Raw genomic sequence first — 8,564 nt, 5'->3', positions numbered from 1 at the left:
TTACTCATGCTACACATCTCTTTTTCTGTCAACATCCTTCTTGGATGGACTGTTCTCATGCAGTGGCCCCTGGCTTAAAAACTTTGCAGAAAAATAACTTCATCTATTATTGTCTTAAATAAGATATTCTTCAAATATTTACTTGGTCTATTTGAGGGGATGGGGCAGTTCAAGGAAAATAAATAGTCTTTACCAAACTATACAACACTGTATTTTATAAATCTCCCTTGTTTGTACAATTCATTATGTACTTCATTTCTCTTTTGTCAGTATTCTTTATATGTTAGATAATGTGTGCGCAACCATTTAATGATCACCAGAACCTTGGATGTGATGGTCTCAATTTCACAGATGTATCTGTGTCAATATTATGTAACCTTTCCAGAGTCACCTGACTTGTTGGAGGTGGTCAGAAGATTTGAACCTGAGTCTGTGGGAGTCCGGAGTCCATGCTCCATTCATGATAGTGTGGCACTTGCTATCCTTATCTTCTATTTCATTTAGAGTTATAATTATACCTAGATATTTTTACGACCAAGTGGGATTTATTCCAGGGCTGCAAGGTTGGTTCAACATCCGCAAATCAGTCAATGTGATACAACACATCAATAAAAGAAAGAACAAGAACCATATGATACTCTCAATAGATGCTGAAAAAGCATTTGACAAAGTACAGCATCCCTTCCTGATCAAAACTCTTCAAAGTGTAGGGATAGAGGGCACATACCTCAATATCATCAAAGCCATCTATGAAAAACCCACCGCAAATATCATTCTCAATGGAGAAAAACTGAAAGCTTTTCCGCTAAGGTCAGGAACACGGCAGGAATGTCCATTATCACCACTGCTATTCAACATAGTACTAGAGGTCCTAGCCTCAGCAATTAGACAACAAAAGGAAATTAAAGGCATCTAAATCAGCAAAGAAGAAGTCAAATTATCACTCTTTGCAGATGATATGATACTATATGTGGAAAACCCAAAAGACTCCACTCCAAAACTGCTAGAACTTATACAGGAATTCAGTAAAGTTTCAGGATATAAAATCAATGCACAGAAATCAGTTGCATTTCTCTACACCAACAGCAAGACAGAAGAAAGAGATATTAAGGAGTCAATCCCATTTACAATTGCATCCAAAACCATAAGATACCTAGGAATAAACCTAACCAAAGAGGCACAGAATCTATACTCAGAAAATTATAAAGTACTCATGAAAGAAATTGAGGAAGACACAAAGAAATGGAAAAATGTTCCATGCTCCTGGATTGGAAGAATAAATATTGTGAAAATGTCTATGCTACCTAAAGCAATCTACACATTTAATGCAATTCCTATCAAAGTACCATCCATCTTTTTCAAAGAAATGGAACAAATAATGCTAAAATTTATATGGAACCAGAAAAGACCTCGAATAGCCAAAGGGATATTGAAAAAGAAAGCCAATGTTGGTGGCATCACAATTCCGGACTTCAAGCTCTATTACAAAGCTGTCATCATCAAGACAGCATGGTACTGGCACAAAAACGGACACATAGATCAATGGAACAGAATAGAGAGCCCAGAAATAGACCCTCAAATCTATGGTCAACTAATCTTCGACAAAGCAGGAAAGAATGTCCAATGGAAAAAAGACAGCCTCTTCAATAAATGGTGCTGGGAAAATTGGACAGCCACATGCAGAAAAATGAAATTGGACCATTTCCTTACACCACACACAAAAATAGACTCAAAATTGGTGCTTTTCAATGCATATATAGGCCTTATGCTCTTTTCTGCAACTTGTTCGTTATAAGACATTTCTTCTCTAAGAACATGGTGCTGAAATGACTCGATTTCTATCAATAGAGCCTTCTTCCCAAAATGTTCACTATCTCTCAGATGAAACAGCAGAATAATTACAGGAATTAAAGAGAGCAGTTTTTTTTTTGTTTTGTTTTTTGTTTTTTTCCCGAAGAGGATACATGTGAGAAACAGTGGAAGCAATGAGCTGTTCCTCTGTTAATAATGGTAATGTCTGAATTTGAAGGACTGTGTTTGTAGTTTGTTGACTCCTTATATAAATTATACACCATCTGTATGTGTGTCTCCTAGCAAATGGACTGAGGTTGAGCATAGCATGATTTGGCCTCCCTGATCAAAACCAGAAATGGTGCTTTAAAGTTCTAATGAAAATAAATCAACTTGAACTAGATTCTCAAGGAGCAATTTATGTAAGGGAGTAGAGACACAGTTGATGGAATAATATCTTCCTCCTTCTCTCTGCTAATGTTTCAATTTCCATAGCTGGTTTTAGCCTATAAAATAAATGATTTAAAGAAGAAAAAATTAGCAAAAGAGACATAAGATACTTAAGGAATTACCAAAAAAGTGAGATTTATAAAATATTCACCTGCAATGAAATTGTGTTTGATATTGTCTTATAATAAAGACACATAAATATAGCATTTCACTCCTTCTGCGTCTCCTCTATACTGATGCGTCAGCACGATGTTATTGAATGATTCCATTATAGGGAATGATATGGACCCCCAATGTCTTGCTTACTTGTTTTCTTATTCTCAAGAAGGTATTCTTCTAAATGAAGTCATGAAAGATAATTGGGACTACAACTGTTCCTTGGTGTGTACAAATTCAGTTTTAGCTATGTACGATTGACCATGCCAGTCACTGTTTAGAAATATCCACAGTTACTCAATAGAGTCATTGTGGAGATTAAATGAGACAGTGCAGGCAAAACGCCTCACCAGAATTTGAATGGGTTAGTGCTGAGGCTGATATGAAAGAGCAATTTATGAGCTGGTGACTGTCCCTACCTGACTATCCTGCATCTTTATCTCAATTAGTGCTATTCCCTTAGAGCATAGTTAACTATGCTTTGTAATCAAGAACAATTGCTTCCCTAAACCTATTTCTTAATTTATGAAAGCACCTAGTTCATAATGCTGTTCTAAAGATTAAAAAAAAATACAATGCACATAAAGCATGAGAACAGGGTCTGACATTTAATAAATGATTAGTAAATGCTGAGCGCTATTACAAAGGTTGAGGATTTGCAAATAGATTCCCTCAAGAATATCAAGGATCAACTGCAGTCGCTGTGATTTAATGCCAGCCTGGTTTCAGGTTCCAGATCCCTAGCATCAGTCTTGGTAATCAATTATTTCTATAACAGATTTAAAAACCTCATATTTGGGGCACCTAGGTGGCTCAGTTGGTTAAGCGACTGCCTTCAGCTCAGGTCATGATCCTGGAGTCCCGGGATCGAGTCCCGCATCAGGCGCCCTGCTTGGCGGGGAGTCTGCTTCTCCCTCTGACCCTCCCCCTTCTCATACTCTCTCTCTCTCTCTCTCAAATAAATAAATAAAATCTTAAAAAACAAAACAAACAAACAAAAAAACTCATATTTGAGGATTCCTGGGTGGCTCAGTTGGTTCATAAGAACCAACGTGATTTCTGCTCAGGGTCATGAGAACAAGCCCTGTGTCAATCTCTGTGCTCAGCACGAAGTCTACTTGAGATTCTCTCTCTCTCCCTCTGCTCCTTCCCCCCATTTGTGTGCTCTCTCTCTGTCTCTTTCTCTCTCTTGCTCGCTTTTGTTCTCTCAAATAAATAAAATCTTTTAAAATCATACTTGTGCCTATGTATGTTCTTAAAGAGGGGGGTTCAGACATGGAATGTACAGATGACATCTGGTTTTTCTACCATGTCCTGCAACCATCACTATTTGGTCCCAGCACTCTTTGTAAGCCCAGGCCAGACCTCAGAATCCCTCTAAACACTTACAAGAATTGGATTGGTGCACAGGAGCAGTGAGTTTTTTGACATTACTTTCATGGAAACTCAATCTGATGTCTTTATTTTGAATCACAGTTGATAGAGTTGAATTGGAAAAGAAAGATGGAAAAAAGCTGGACAGGACAATAACAAAAAATGACTGTTATACCTTTGAGCCCTTCCTCTATTATGAATATAAATATATTCAGATTCATACTGTGCCTCTTATCAAATGGCAGAAGTGTGCACTGCTGCCAGAGAGAAGGAGAAAGGAATAAAGCAGAGAATGCCAGGGGGCATTTTCTTTAATGTGGGGCTAAGCATCCCTTCCTTGAGCTCTTTCCTTTAGCCTCTCTGACCACTCATTTATCCTTTAACATCCTTTCACAAGGAGTCGTCTCCCTCCTACCTTCTCCCCTTTGGGCTCCTGGTTCAAATCATATCGTCAGAAGCCTGTCTGCACATGAATAGAGTTAGTAGCTCTCTTTACACTTCTGTGCATTTGTGAGGGTACTGGAGGGAACTGGAGGGTACTGGAGGGAAGAATGACTCTTTAAAAGGGACGCTGACATTGTTCTTCTAAACTCCTCACCTGAGTAATTTCTGTAAATGCCCCTGGATAAGACACCCCCAGAGGTATTCTGGGCTTAATTCCAACATAGTTGCAATGAAGTATTACTAGGAAATGTATTTGTGTTTTTCATGAGTCATGAGGCTCTTCTTAGGGCATAGGAACTGTTGGGAATGGTAAAGGATCATCAGCATTATAAACTCAAATTTACCTCTTTTCTACCCATTACATCAGCCTTCATTAGAGTAAGCATGACCATCAGAAAACAGAGCTTCTCAGAAGAGTTCAGGTTTATTTAAGAGGGGAGGCCAAGCTAATCATTGCTTTCTTTCCACATATGTGTGGAATGAAAAATGGAAAGTATGCCATTTGGTAGATACATAACAACATGAATATCATGATATTCCCTTAAGAATAAGAAAACAATTTGAAGTTTACCCATCAGTCATTTGCCCAGTTCACATTAATTATATTAATTCTTTCTCTCTCACTCATTGAAAGAAAAGAGAGAGAAGGGACGAGAGAGAATAAAAAGTAAAACTGATTCACTGAGGAGGGCACAGAAGAGGATGGAGACAAGACACACAGTCTCTATTCTGAGGCAGAAGTTAGGCTGTGCATTGATTAATAATATAAAACATATTGCAGCAAAATAAAAGTTAAATAAATGATATTGGGTTATTAAAAAATCCATTTCTTCCCAGTATCTACCAAACTTTAATATTTTTAAATAAAATTGAAAGAAACAAGACAGGTCTTGGATGCTAAATAATAAATAATTTACTGCCTTCTGCTTTATATTTCACTTGGAGATGTCAAAATTTGCTCAGCCAGACCAGGCTTTTGCAGGGTCTCATTAATGAAAATAAATCAAAATATTTACTGAGTGGGCAATTAAAGTGAAATGAGTTTCTTCTCTATAAATATAAGAAAATTAGGAATATCCCTTTTCAATAATTTCCGCAGCCTCTCTGCTTGAGGGTCCCTGCCTTTTAATCATGTCTTGTTCCTTCCATTCTTCTGCATTATGTCAGCCAATATTATATTTTACCAGTGACAGAACAAAATCTGAGTCAAACTGCTTTAAAATTTAGGGAAACAAGGGGGAGGGGGAATCTAAAGGATATGTCTGAAAGGGGGGACTATTCAAAAGAATCATTGAATCTCTCTGCCTTTTTTTTTTTTTAAAGATTTTATTTATTTACGTAAGAGAGACAGAGAGTGAGAGAAAGCATGAGAGGGAGAAGCAGACTCCCTGCTGAGCAGGGAGCCCGATGCAGAACTCGATTCCGGGACTCCAGGATCATGACTTGAGTCGAAGGCAGTCACTTAACCAACTGAGCCACCCAGGCACTCTCTCTCTGGCTATGTATGACTTGTTCCTTGACATGACTTGATTAGTGTTATCATGCTAATCCCCAGGAACTTCAGTCCTGAATATTTGCTGAAATCTGTGAGCCCATGTAAGAAAAGTCCATTTCATCTCCAAAAAGGGGCTGTAGATTTTCCTACAATTTAAATCCAATCCCACCCTACTAACTGGAAAAGCAGCTGTGTGGTTGACTGCTTTTCCCACATTAATGTACTTTCTTATGCTGCCAGGTTGCCTATAAACCTGCCTACACCCAACTAGGCTTCTTCTAAGAGACCTTGATCTCCATTCAACCTCATACAACAATCTCCACCGCACAACTCTGTGCTTAATAATAGACTATTTCATGTAACTGACATTTTATGAGTTCAGCTTTGTTTCTCAACTAGAACGTGAGCTCATGTACTGCCTCAATTTCCACGTAGAAGTACATACTGCTTACAGAAAGCGGACATTCAAAGATCATAAATATTTTGTACTTACTGTCTAGTCTGTTCAGTTGGAGCAATAATTAACATAATGCTCTGAGGGCTCATCTACAGTAGGTATGCAATTACACATACATACATACTATCAACTTCCCTGAGGATAGATTTCACATAGCCATTGTCTGTTTTTCTTATCATCCTAAAGCTTATAAAACCAGAGGCGGCACACAGCAGGCACTCAGAAGATGTATAGGACTGTTAAATACTCACAATTTTTTTTTTTCTCCTTGCCATTTTCCTCATGATTACAAGTTAGGTAGCATCGTGGTCAACATAAATATATCTTTCAGAATTGAGCTTCCTTCTTTAAAATGAGAGAAATTGAAAGAATCTATTTCTTTACCTTAGAATGTATAACTCAAGGTCATAGAGAAAAGTTAGGAAGCACAGTGTGTAAATATATGTAAGGTATAGCCCATGCAAATTATTTCCAACAGGCAGCCCTCTGAAGTCTTTATGTTAGCAAAAACTAGGGGAAAAGAAAGAGAGTGACAGCAAGTCCAAGATGCCTAGGAAACTGGACAATACCCTCGTCCAAAGAGAGGGGTCAATTCTCTTTCATTTTTGGGGATACATGGCCAGCTTCACTTTTCAGTGAAGAAATGCAACTAAGTAACAAGACAGACTGTTTTCCATTGGCAAAGATTTGAGGCTGGGAGGAGGTGGGGAGCTAATTCGTCTTGTTCCATTGTTAGTTTTCAAGTTAAATATACAACAGAGGATTATCCTATGCTTGTGCCTTTTATTTGTGGATTACTGTGGTTGGATACTTTAAAACTTTTATGAGTCATTGGAACTTTCACTGCCGGAAAATTCACAGATTAAATTAAACAAAAATATAGTCTTCTTTAGCATAGAAACAGAGGAGAGAATCAATTGCTTCTTTAAAATTCAGTATTTTAAAGATTTAAGAGACATATTTTAAAGGTGAAATTATAGAAGTGGACTCCTTACCATTGATGGTCCTGAGTCTATTTTCATTGGATGGGGGCTTAAAATGAGTATGGGGGGCATGTATCGAGGAGGGGGAACTAAGAATGAAAATCTATTCCTCCTCCAAGGTTAATGATTTTATAAGAGGCACCTGGAAGTACACAGTAATTTATCATTCCTATTGTGCCCATCTGGGAGCAAGTTTAGCACAAGAATATAAATCATGCATTTGAAATAGATAAACTTAAATTTGAGACTTGAGTCTAGCATTTTCTAACTGATTGGAGGCAAGCGTTTTTAAAGTTGAGTTTTCTCATCTTTAAAATTGAGATAATAATAGCACTTCTCATGTTGGATTAATGGAGGATTAAAATGATTAAATGAGAAAATATATGTAAAGTGTTTGGCACAGCATATAGAACACAGTAAGCCCTCAGTAAGTGCTGGCAATGATGAGAGTAACAGATAACCCACTTAAGATGTGGCCTCTCCTCTCAAGGAACTATTTTAGGGATATACAAGTTTCACTAATAGTCTTTAAGACCTGGAAATAATTAAGAATGAATACAGTGCTTAGTAATCCACTAACATATTTCATGTAAACATAGATAGTTGTGTAGAATCCCAGAACAATAAAAGTGAACTGATTTAAGTCTAGTGTCTTTTTTTACAGATGCTGAAACTGAAGGTCACAATGTTAGTTAGCAGAGTCCAGATTAACGTCCGTGACTCAAACCTCCCAGTCCAATGCTTCCAACTGCATCTTACTAAAAGCTCAGTACTATTCCACTGTTTTAAAACATTTGAGAGGTTTACATAGTTCAATAAGTTCTGAGAGAACCCAGATGGAGTCAATGATGACAAAAACATCAGGGAGGAGAAAGACCAACTACATGAGAAAAAGCAAGACAGAGGCTGGTGCCCAGGAATGGTCTCTGTAGTGATTTATCCTTTTAAAGAGTGGTGGGCTATTCAGCTGAACACCTAATTTGTGACCTAGAGAACACCAGATTTTTCTTTAACAATTAACCCAGTTTATATCTGAATCATGAGAAATATTTTACTGAGTATTTTCTACACAAATAGTCATATACAAATTTCAGAATGTACCATTCCTCCATCATCCAACCAAAAAAAGGTGACTTACCAATGACTAATTCTTCTTTACAGAATAAAAGCAGATCATATAGACACAAGGTGTGATAAAACAGGGGGGAAAAACAACTTTGGAAAACCACCAATGCAATAAATAATAGAGAAAAGAATCATATGTTATTGCTAAAAATATTGGGTGAAAGGAATTTGAGAAGAGAACAGCTACTTCATCTCCAAGATTACTTACGGATGACAAAGCAGAAAAAAATCTTTACCAAGAAGAAATGCAGAGCACCATCATTGATGGGGGGGGGGGGTGCGCATCGCT

At 37.5% G+C, this 8,564-nt stretch overlaps 1 long non-coding RNA gene across 1 annotated transcript in view; it reads right to left on the bottom strand.

Moving 5' to 3' along the window:
- Positions 1–2,190: 2,190 nt before the first annotated feature.
- Positions 2,191–8,564, bottom strand: part of LOC309859273 — a 36,794-nt gene continuing 30,420 nt past the window's right edge. Inside the window, exons 3-4 of the long non-coding RNA XR_014308651.1 lie at positions 6,419–6,512; positions 2,191–2,297 (exon numbers count right to left, since the gene is read on the bottom strand). This is a non-coding gene — a long non-coding RNA (uncharacterized lncRNA). The remainder of the gene's footprint in view (positions 2,298–6,418; positions 6,513–8,564) is intronic.

The sequence above is a fragment of the Mustela nivalis genome (genome assembly GCF_964662115.1).
Source record: "Mustela nivalis genome assembly, chromosome: 2".
In the NCBI taxonomy this organism is placed as follows: domain Eukaryota; kingdom Metazoa; phylum Chordata; class Mammalia; order Carnivora; family Mustelidae; genus Mustela; species Mustela nivalis.
The sequence above is the reverse complement of the archived record's forward strand: the minus strand, read 5'-3'. Positions and strand labels throughout refer to the sequence as shown.